The following is a 12,896-nucleotide window of genomic DNA, read 5'->3' on the forward strand; positions in this document are numbered from 1 at the left end:
TATATATTACTAACATTCCTTCATTTTTCATAGGTGTTGGATAAAGGAAAGAAGTAGATAGTGAATGCACCAATTATTCGAAAATCTAAGCCTCAAAATTATTCGGTCATTAAAAATTTTCAGAAATTTATGGATAGTTGTCTTAGTAATGAGAAGACATACCCAATACAGCTCCCCATTTCACTATTTGGTGTCGAATTTCGAACATATATATCTAGAGAGGATTGTGAATGCATTATTTCATCTTCAGAGGTGTCATCAAAATGCATCTCCTTCCATTTATGGTGTGCACATTTTATTTTCATTTGTTTTTATTTTTTTAATATGAGTTGCCCATGTTGAACAAGATTGGATATGACTAATGATAATTTTCTTTTGGTGTTTTGAATATAATAGGTACATGCATGATCAACTACATATTGCCAAAAAGGAATCACAATTTATATTTGTTAATCCTTTTACAATATCATGAGCAGGCTTTAGTAATCCTCAAATAGAGAAAAGAACACAATTGTTGTCAAAACACTTAATAGAGTGCCAAGATGTCGGATATGTTTTCATGCCCTACAACCCCGAGTAAGTGACGAATATTATACTTTAATTTGAGGTTTTATGATTGATTTATATTTCTAATTAGATGCTACTTTTGTTTTTAATGTTTTAGCTTTCATTGGGTCTTGGTAGTGATTGAGCCAAGGAAAATGATAGTCCACTATCTTGACCCTGTGCATCACGAACCATGTGAGGACTTAAAGGATATCGTAAACATGTAAGTTCTTCCTATTATTGTTCATAGTATTATTTAAAAAAAAAATTACATTCACCTCAAACACATTTTTTATTGTTATTTCTATATATTAAAACATATAACATTTACCTATTTTAAAATTGTACCCATTGAACTTATTTACATAGGGCTCTTTAAATATTTGCAAAGAAAACATCTAAGAGAGCCATCTTGGCAACTAGTGCAAGTGACATCCAAAATTTTTCTTTACACATTTAGCTTATGCATTTGCACCATTTATATATATGAGTACTAATGTTATTTGTAACTGATCAATTAGTGTCCAAGACAAGAAGGAGGATTCGAATGTGGCTACTTTGTTATGAAATTCATTAAAGAGATAATTTTTTATCCTACAATGATTGCTTCAAAAGTATTACTTATTTAATGAATTGTACATATTTTTAGGCTTCCAAATGTTATGCAATTTAATGTTATTTTCTTATTTGATTTCAGTTTGGTGATAAAAAAACATATTCTCAAGTAGAATTCAATGAAATTAGAGGAAAATTGACTACTTTTGTGCTACAACTAATCATGAATCATGTTGATGCATCATGATCACCATGCATGGTGAGTCCCTTAGCTACTACATAATTTTTCCATAGATATTATATAGTATTGCTTTTCTTTGAACAATGTTTTTATTTGAAAAAAAAAAAAAATTCTTGGATTTGTTCATTTATGATAACATCGATCCATATTTATTTTCTTCAATGAAATCTATAAAACTCATTAAACTATGAAATACTGGTATACACTCTTAGGAGGGTGGAATAGAGAATAAAAAGAACAAAGAAGGCAACAAGATTTTGGGTTTTTAAATGCAGCTCGTATGTCATACGTTGTAGGACATAAATGTTACTTTAATTGGTAGTGAGAATTTTAGATTTTTAGATACTACTTTTATGTCATTTTATAGTTAGTCGGTTTTATGCTTATGAAATGAAGGTATACATGAATCTTGGGATGCTTAACATTTCTAAATCATGTTTTGATATGTATTCACTCTTCTTTTTTAGTTTTGGTGGGTTTGATATGTTGGATGTACTATCTTTTTGTGAACATTTGATATACAAATATTATTAGATGATCAATGTTTTACGAGTTATTCCATAAACGTTACCGAAAATGAGTTAAATGTAATATGATTGTTATATTTATGGACAAAATATACACAGGTTAATCCTATTTGTTAATTCATAAGCATTACAAAAATCTACAACTAAAAGCAATCATATCTTCCATGATAATTTACAATGATGTGACACCATAACTCAAAGGTGATGCATTTAATGTGACATCATAACTCAAAGATCATGCATTTAATGCGACATCCTATTATCACTAGAAATATATGATGTCACTTTCGAATGCGTCACCATTTATCTACTTTGGTGTCACTTACAAATACGTCACCAATTGGTACCCTCTATGGTGTCAGTGGAGAAGATGACACTATGTTGTAATGACACCCTATGTTTATGGTGACTCGTTATAAATGTCACCATATATCTTTTTTCTTGTAGTGCAAATTACTTATCTTACTATGCATTGGGCTTTGATATTAGCCAGAGACAGTAGTGGCTCCTAATTTTTATCCTTAACTGAAATGAAAACGTCAAGCAGGTCCCCAGCCTCTTTTTCGCCATTCTTCCACTATTCTACTATTTGGTCCATGATTGGATCATGGTACTTGTTAATGGTGTTCATAGCCTCCCTTATAGTCTTTTTATGGTCATCTAAATTCAGCACTCTCTGCCATGGGAAGTAATCAAATAAAGAGATTACATATAAATGAGCAAGTATAGTAAAGAAGGATTCAACATGTTGCTCCACTTCAACTCCAGGGCCTCCATCTTTCTTTCGTTGGCCAAAGTATCTTGTGTTGAGGATCATCTTTCGGATGACATTCCCGTTGTATTGACGGACTTTATTTCTGTCACACCCTAAATACTAGGCAACCCAGAACTTGACTCGTGGCCCCAGGTCAAAGGTTTGACCCTAAGAGTTACTCTTATCCATGTTGGCAATCAATCAAAACACCCTGAATGTTTTTTTCTTTTCAATAAAGCGTTTAATCCTAAATAAATTTATTAAGCTAAGATTTACTATAACATATCATTTTATTTTTCCAAAACTAACCATCACATTATCTCCTGTTCACAAGTATTAAAAAAAATAAAATTCCACCAATCATCTTCCTACCCAAAAGCTCAAATATTTACAATAATCTCTAAGTCAAAAAGAATATTTCCAAAAATGTTTTACAAACTAATAAAATATAATTTAACTTAAAAAAGTCCATATAACTCAAATTAGTAGATGTCAAAAAGGTAATTAAAAAAAAAACAACAACCATTATTATGGTTTTTTTGCTTTTTAGAACACTTCATGATCTTCTTATAGTCCCTCAGAAACTATATCTGCATCTAAAAATTTTAGAAAATAAAGGGATGCACATTTCCACATTACTATTTAGACCTAAATGGGTTAGAAATTCTAGGTCAATAAAACACAACCATATGCCAAAATATAATATTATATTTACATTATACACGCTAAAAGAAATCTCAACCATACAAATTTAAATCAATCAAAATTATCATTTTCCTTATTTAATCATATGTTTAGCATATCAATAATTTTAAATTTACAAAATAAATAAGTCACTTTAGTCTTAAATAATATATTCAAGCATACACTTGATAAATAATACAAATCATTCTTCCAAATGCAACCATGATACAAATGCTTACACACAATCAAGCAATGCAATATCGTTCTCGGGCTTTCACCGAAGAATACGCGTTTATACCCAAATACACTCTCCATTTGGAGTCTTCCTAGGGTAAACTTTGAGTCTTTCACCCTAAGGAACTCACTCTCTTCTTAATTCACTATCTCTAGGGTCATTCAATTTCTTATTTTTCTTTTCTTTTCATTTTTGCCATTTTTGGGGTCTTTTCATTCTCATTTCCATTTCACACAACCATTTCTTTAATTTTTCTTTTTCTTCATACAATCATGATGCATATGAAATGCAACTGAATCATATTTTAACATCCATAATTTTCCAAGACATAATTTTATTTACTCCCATTATGTTTCATAATTTCCAATAATCCACACAACGATTTTTCTTCACTTTAATCGTCACAAACATAAAAGAAAATTCACAATTAATTTGTATAGCATCAAAACATAGTTTTAAACATTGACCACATAAATTCTATTTGTTCCTGACATGCTTAATAATTTCCAAATCCAATATAACAATTTTTTTTTCAATTAAATAATCACACATATCCAAGAAAATTCTCGCTAATACAAATATCAACGAAAATGTAATTTATGTCATAATTTATTTGTCTCCAATAATTTCAAAAATTTTGACACCCATATGACAAATTTCCACAATTAAGCCACCCAACATTTGGGAAAAATTTTCCAATAATTCAAATATCAACAAAAACCCAATTTATATCATCATTTTATTTATTTTCAAAAGCATTAATAATTTTAATAATCAATACAACACTTTTTCACAATTAAGCCACCACAACATTCTAGGAAAATTTTCCAATAATTCAAATATTAACAAAACACAATTATACCTTAATTTTCTTATCTCCAACAACATCAATAATTCTTAGTACTCAATACAACTATTTTATTTTTCATATTTAATCTTCTCAAACATTACCAAAATTCCAAGAAAAATCTATAAATCACGAAATAAAATTATTCACAATAATAATCACACTTCAAATACTACAAATAACATCTATTATATTTCAACAACACAATATATAAATTTTTTTCAAAGAAAATATTAAATCAAAGTTTTAGGGTTAAATCACTCTACCTTAAATTTGAAAAATTTAACCATTAAAACTAAAACGGGACACCGTAGGAGTGTTCCTCGCATTGAATAGAATATCCTTCCAAAATTTCATGTGAAATGGACGTCATTTGGTAGGTCCACCAGCATTCTAAAGCTGGTGACCCATTTTTCCCACTCTTTGCCGACGACTCCCCTACATATTAAAACAAATCCTAAAATACCACGCACATCCATTTCTCAATAAATTAAAACCATTATTCTTAAATTCACCTTCCGTAATTATGAATTATACACCAAACTTATGATTTTCCATTTCACGAAAAATACCACCGTATTCGTAATTTAATTTACTACAAGTCTACTCTTCAAAAAGTATAATTTGATTATAATTACATGAAACATTGTTTTTTTACTCTAAAATTTATTTAAAACATGATATAATTAACTATTAACAAAATTCAATTCCATAAAATATTAAAAACATAAAATAATTTTTTGGCAATCAAGAAGTTGAAATTTGTAATAACCCTTAACCCGTTAATTTTACCTATATTTATTTACCAACAAAAATTTAAATAATATTCTAAAATTTAATTCCATAAATTAATTAGTCATTCAATTTATAAAAATCAAATTCTCTACCCTTTGGTATAACTTTTATTTAATTTACTTCATTTTTCAAATTATTCAATCGCATCAAAATTTCAAAAGTTAAATTCACTAAATTCACATTTAATTAATTTATCCTTTTGTATTTTTTTTTTCTAAATTTGCATATCATAATTTAATCTTAATTTAATTTTGATTCAATTTTGTTTGATGTTTTCTAATTTTATGAGGTTTAATTTCAATTATAAAAATTAAATTCAATTTCTTTTTAATTATCCATTATCACAATTTGATATAATATAAATTTTTATCAAGTTTTTCTTACTATGATTTTTCTTATAATTATCCAATAATAATTAAATTAATTCTCATAACATAATTAATATTCAAATTTTCAAAACTTAATCTCAATTATTTGATGGTTAATTTTTTTCTCAAAATCTAAATTTAATTTATGAAATTCTCACTCCTTACATCTGACGTGGCAAAATTTTCAAACTATTGACTTTTGACCAACTTTTCCTAAATTTATCCTAATTAAATACTAACACATGGATTTTCACCACTCTTTTTGACCTTTTGACCCACAAATTTATGAAAGACTTTATGCTTGAGAATCTACAAAAACCTGGGTATTACAATTCTCAGGTTGATAACTGTCATGTTATGAAGCCACCACTTGAATACTCAGTCGCCATTGTAATGGGCCTGGATGCAAATAGTACATCATGTTTCTTCAAAAGTTCTCTGCTAATATCTGGAAAGTCGCAGGGACAGATGAAATATTTCCCAATTGAATACATGCAATTTCAGTGTTCATTTCTTTCATAAAGCCAATGTATCCACCAGAAAGTTGGCTTGTTGTTAAGTAAATGAGGTAGATATTGCACTAGTGTCATGGAGCTAATCCTAGAGGAAGTTGTATCGCCTTGCTTTTGGTACTTGTTTGGATTTAATTTAGTGAAGATGAGAAAGATTGATGTGATGAAAAGCAGCAAGAGGAAGTTGAGATGAACAACACATCGTCTGTGTAGTAGAAGAAAACAAGGTTGATTACTGCTACTACTCTCTGCAACAAAACCATTTACACGTCTTTTATAGCAAAACCATGTTTGTCCTATCTTGGGTCTGGATGCACATTTTTAATATTGGGGAAATCATGCAACCAAATGTCACACAAAGAGAGAGAAAAAAATACGTTTTTTTAGAACTTGAAAAGGTAAAGTGGGACAAAAAATATTATCCATTCTTGAACTCTAAAAGTAAAGTTATAAAAAGCTTAGTTTTTTTTTGTTATGTATGATTGCATGATTTCCCCCTTTTAAGATTTTATCTCATAAAATTTTTTTCTAGAAGGTTCAAATAAGTTTGACGTAACACCCTTCTGAGTCCCTAAAAACGGGTCTCTACTAATAAAATGAAGCAAGTATGACGATTGATAAGTGAATCAATGGATACCGAATGAATATCAATTAAAACATAATAACCGAAAGAACCAAGATAGGCAAATAGTGTACCTGAGCGATGAGCTGATTTGCTTCATGGAAAACAAATATTAGTAAACAAACACAGAATACTCGCACACATGTATTAGATGGAATAAAATCAATCATGTATAGCAATCAATCAACCAATCAATGAGGAAATTCCATATGTTGGGCCCCCACCAAAGCCCGATTTATTTTAGCATGAATTGGTCTAAAAAATTCCATTGTTTTAGAATTATGAGAAAAAAAAACATTCTTGGCTTATCAAAATCAAAAGAGATAGAAGATTATTTGAAAACCAGAGAGTGGAATTAAAACTGTTCGAAAGAAAATTGGATTTTTGAAATTTATTTGAAAAATTGGAGTCTCGAAGATTATTTGAAAATCGGAGTTTTGAAAATTAAATTTAAAAATTGAAATTTTGGATATTAAATTTAAAAGAAATTGGAATTTTGAAAATTAAATTTAGGAAATGGAATTTTGGAAATTAAACTTAAAGTTGGAATTTGGAAATTAAATTTGAAAGAAATCAGAATTTTTGAAATTAAATTTGAAAGAAATGAAATTTTGGAAATTAAATCGAAGAATTGAATTTTGGAAATAAATTTGAAAGAAATTGGATTTTAAAAATTAAATTTAAGAATGGAATTTTGGAAATTAAATTTAAAAGAAATTGATTTTGAAAATTAAATTTAGGAAATGGAATTTGGAAATTAAACTTAAGAGTTGAATTTTGGAAATAAATTGAAAGAAATCAGAATTTTGAAATAAATTTGAAAAATGAAATTGGAAATTAAATTGAAGAATTTGAATTTTGGAAATTAATTAAAGAATCGGAATTCTGGAAATTAAATTTGAAAGAGATTGGAGTTTTAAAAATTAATTTAGGAAATGGAATTTTGGAAATTAAATTTAAAAGAAATTGATTTGGAAATTAAATTTGAAAAAAAATCAGAATTTTGGAAATTATCGAGAATTGGAGTTATGAAAATTAAATTAAGAATTATAGTTTTGGAAAATTAAAGTTTAAAAATTAAATTTTAAAAAAAATGGAATTTTGGGAATTTATTCGAAAATGAATCCTAAAAAAAATTTGAATTGAAAATGTTAATTTTTGAAAAATTAATTTGAAGATTGAAGTGATTGAAAATCAAGAATTTGAAAGTTGATTTTTTTTATTAAAAAAAAAGATTGGTGAAAACATGTGAGCATAAAGGCTTAAAAAAAAGTGTATGGCATATGTGCCCCATGGATGGCCCACCAAAATTCCTCCATTGAATTTACTACCATGAAATGATCCTAAACAAGAAAACCATTAGCCTTTAAGAGAGAATAGAGAGAAAAGTCTTTCTCTAACACAACTGATGAACCAAGTCTTTATGGGAGACTAAGTGGCGTTTGGGTGGCTTGGATTCCTTGCTGCCTTGTCAGTCTTCTTTGGCAGGATACTTTGCAGAACAACTTTAGGAAACCCCTATCTTAAATTCAAGACTATAAATTAAAGCCTAAAATCGAAACGGAAGTCGTATAATACAAATAAAAGAATAAAGGGAGTGAAGTGAAATTCAATATGGAATGCATGACAAGTTCCACCTGGAAGTGACATACAGAGAAAACGGAAAAAACAAAGAAACTGGAATTGCATAAATCACGATAAACAGATTCTTACGCAGTGAGAGCAGTGTGTTTTCGCCTCGCTACTGTTTTCTTCTCTCTGCTCCAACCTTTATCAGCTTTTTTCTCATTTTTGAACCCTTTCAAAAACCAATTTTTTTTTTCTTTCTCTGTTTCTTCCTTCTCCAGAAAAAAAAAACAGCAAACTTCACTCCCCCAGCTGCCGAACCCACTCTCCAGATTTTTTTTCAAAAAAAAAATCTTTCTCCCGCTCGGTTTTTCTTCCTTCTCTATTTTTGTTCTCCTCGAATCTGCCCCCACCCACTCTCTATTTCTCCTGTTTAGCTCCAAAAATCCTCGCTCTCACCCTCCGTAAGCCAATTTTTCTCTATCTCCCTTCATCTTCGTCCCCAACTCTCTCTTATCTTCCCATTTTTCTAGCTCTCTCTCTTACCCAACCTTCCCTCCCCCTCCAGAACAGATTTTCTCCTCAAATCTTCACCCGTGAACCACCCTCTTTCTCTCTCACTTGCTCTGTTTTTCTTTTTCCGGTCTTGGCCCCTCTCCCGTTCGCCCCCTAAATCCTCATTTTTTTTCTCCCAAAAAAAATGAAGACCCCCTACCAACCTTCACCTGCCCTCTGTTTATCCCCTCTTGCAAGTCTTCCCCTGTTCCAACCATCAGCCAGTCTCCATCCTCAAGCACCACCATGGCAAGGTGGTGGTGTCCATGGCCACACGTCTCAGCATGCTCGGCTCCTCCAGAAACCAGCCCCCCACTCTTCCAAAAATGCTGTCAGCTCTCCCGGGATTGTGACACCTGGTAAAAAAACTACATGGAAGAGGAGCCCCAAATGGGGTCTACAAATTAACTTTTTAAAAATTCTAAACCTCTTTTGTGTTATTAGCTTTTTTTCTCTCTCTCTCTCATAATTTCATTACTTAGGCTTGTTTGGTTCGACTTCTAAAAATGTAAAAAAAAAAGTAAAAAAAATCATTTTTATGCCAATAAGCTCTATATCATGACTATAAAACAAATATCTTATGAATTATTGGAGCAAGTAAATCAATACCTTCAATTGAGAAAGTGGTTGGTAATTTAACTTTTAATAACTTAATTTATCTTATTAAGCACATTAAGTATGTTTGATAAATTAACTTACTATCACAATTTAAAGTTTTAAATAACTTAAATAATTGGTTAAAATAATTAACTTTTTAAAATTTTGAAACATCTTTTGTGTTATTAGCTCATTTTTCTTTCTTTCTTTCTTTCTTTCTTTTTTTTTTTCCTCATAATTTTGTTATTTAGGCCTTGTTTGGTTTGACTTGTGAAAAAAAAATCATTTTTAAGCTCAATAAGAGTTTCTATGATTTTGACTTTTGTTTTTTTCAAAAATCTTATGCCTTAAAAACGAGCTTAATATAGAAGTTAGGAAAGTGTTGTTTCTTGTAGAAACTCTATTTTAATTTATGTAAGAAGTTTTTTCATGTTTAATATACTTTGAGAATACCAATATTGCTCTTTAAAAATTATGACTTTGGCTTTAGCTTTATGATTAGTTAAAGAAAAACACAAAAAACTCTCTGTAACAAGGTGTTAATATCATTGAGGATAAATATAACAATTTAATGGTCTAGAAAAAGTTTTGAGTTGATTTTATGAAACAACTTTGATACTTAAAATAAAATTAAGTAGCAAGTTTTAAGTCAACAACTTAAAAGTGATTTAATTTAAAGTCATTCTAGCAATGCACTAACAAATTGACATGAGTCAAGAAGAGGTTGATCGGTTTGAAGGTATAGATTTGGATGTTATCAACCTCCCATGGGAGGATGCATAGAATTTCCAACATGTAGTCAGAAACAAAAAACTTCACCCAAAAAAAAAAAAAAAAGGTCCTAGGAAAATATCTTGAGGGACGTATCTAAATTATCATCTAAATATTCAAACAATTTATTAAACCTTTAATGTTGCAAAAGATGTTCAAAAGTCCAAAACAAGACAAAATTTCAAGACATGCATAAACCAATTTTTTTTAACTAATCCAAAAATGTGATAAAATCATGAAAAAAAAAAAATCATACAATAGTCTCAAAATGTCTAATTTACAAGAAAAATTATGGCAAGGTAAAGTATACATACAAATCAATTTCAAAATCAAGCAAACAACCCCTTTATTCAAAATTAGGTCAATGCAATCACTATTGCAAGGGAAAATGTTTAACTCAATTGGGAAAAACATTTTTTTTAATATTTTATTTGTCTAAAATAAACTTTAAGAAGGTTAAAATTAAGTAAACATATCAAAACAATTTTACAAAGTCATTTAGCAATACATTTCGGGTGTAACTAACCCACCAAAATATGATTTGATATCTCCTATTTGAAAATTACTTTTTGACTTAGCCAAAATTGTAAAGTCAAGTTCAAAGAGTCTACAATACCATAAAATCATAGAATAAATTTAGGAGCATCCTAAGTTAGTCATGTGTAATGAATCAAATTTTATGTAGGGGTCTCGCCAAATCCCCATTTAATATACTTGAATCTAGCTTATGCATTTTCAACCTCATATGAGTATTGATAAACTCATCAAAACTAAGAATTATCCCATTTATTTGGGACTACAAACTTGGATTCGTGTTATACTCAAAACCAAAATTTTATCAAAGATAAAAAGGAAAATGCAAATCGGATGAAATTTGATTCATATCTTTAGAAAAAGAGTTATAGACCTTAAGGACTCTAACTAAAATTTTGAAATGGATTTTAATATTAATCTTTTGAGATAAAGATTTCTTTTTAAAAGAGAAAATATTTGTAAATAACAAAACATAAGAATCAAACCAAGTAAACCAAAGGAGTGGATGAACTACAAAGTTATTTTTTATTTTTTATTTTTACAATCAACAAAGACTAAAGATGGTGAAAGTAGAGACCAATATTCATCATTTTTCAATGGCCTTTGAAAGTCAAATTAAAAAATGGATCACCAAGCAACACACTACGAATTTTTAGATCAAACAAACAAACAAACAAGACATCAATAAAAAAATTAACAAATATCAATCAAACACATAAACTGAGGTAAACAATCGAGAACTAATATAAGATAAACCAAATGCATATACATGTGGTTATAATAATATGAATTTAGTAACATAAGCACACAAAATCCTAAAAAAACACATGAACTAAGTAAGATGAATCAAGAACTAAAATTACCTATTTTAAAGCTTGAATATAATAACATTAGGATAAACTAATTAACGGAAATTCTAAAAGCACAAATTAGAATTGAATCAATCAAGAACTAAGATTAATAAACTTAAAACATGAATACCATTACATGAGATCAACTAAACTAATTAATTAAAATTTGTAAGAACACATAAAATAAATAGGATGGATTAGAAAACAGAAAAAAAAAATACTATTTTAAAACATGAATATAATAATGTGAGTTCAATTAAACAGATAAACTAGAATTCAAAAAATACATGAACTACATAGGATCAATCAAAACTAAAAAAAAAAAAAAAAAAATTGACAAAACTTAAATCATGAATATAATAACCTGAGTTCAATTAAACTAATAAACAAAAATTCTAAAAACATAAACTAAAATAGGATCAATTAAGAACTAAAATTATGTAATAGTATATTATGTAATAGTAACAATCTATATTATATTGTTATATATTATCATATTATAAATTATAACTTATATACCTTAATATTATATTAAGGTTATTTTTTACTATATTTTAAAAATATATATATATATGAGATAATATTTTATTTATATTATTTTGTACTGGATCTCAAGTCTTTAATTTATATACTTTTATTATGCCATTTGATTTCTACCTTTTTAAATAACCATTTTTGTTTTCCCTCTTAAGTTTTCTAGAAAATGAAAAGGAAAAATATCATTCAAACATATTTTGAGAGATGATCTTTGTTTTCTTTGAAAATGAACAAATCTTAAGTTCTAATAATTAATATTGATTTACGACTCTTACGTTCTATAATAAAAGGTAATTTGTTTTAAAATTTATTTAAAGTAAATAATTTTTAGATATTTTAGAATTAATTAAAATAATATATAAAATGACAAATAATTATTTTATGTGATTATACCATAAATCATTTTAAAATTTAAAATTATTCATTTATTAAGTAGTTCAAATTTTAAATCCAATACAATTCTAAGGACAAATCCAATATTATTTTTTATCCTTCCACAACATGAATGTAATCAAAGTGAAATCCAATAAATCCTAAGAATAAATACATTCCATTCTTTAATTCTTCCACAACCTCAATATGATCTAAATGAAATGTAATAAATTCTAAAAATGACATGATCTTTAATCATTCCATAACATCACTCCAATTAAAACTCAATGCAATATTGAAGGAATAGAATTCTTAGTTATTAAGAATTTTTTATAGATGTCTATTGAGAGTTTAAGGTTATGTTTCATTCCTGGAAAGTACAAAGGAAAAAAAATGTTAAGGAAAATGATTTTCTTATATTTGGACG

At 28.1% G+C, this 12,896-nt stretch overlaps 1 long non-coding RNA gene across 1 annotated transcript; it reads left to right on the forward strand.

Annotated features, from left to right (window-relative positions):
* The first annotated feature begins 257 nt into the window (after positions 1-257).
* LOC117916520 lies at positions 258-821 on the forward strand. Its single transcript, XR_004651572.1, has 3 exons — positions 258-284; positions 397-576; positions 665-821. It is a non-coding gene; the product is annotated as an uncharacterized LOC117916520 (long non-coding RNA).
* Positions 822-12,896: the final 12,075 nt, after the last annotated feature.

The sequence above is a fragment of the Vitis riparia genome, chromosome 6, assembly GCF_004353265.1.
Source record: "Vitis riparia cultivar Riparia Gloire de Montpellier isolate 1030 chromosome 6, EGFV_Vit.rip_1.0, whole genome shotgun sequence".
NCBI lineage: Eukaryota > Viridiplantae > Streptophyta > Magnoliopsida > Vitales > Vitaceae > Vitis > Vitis riparia.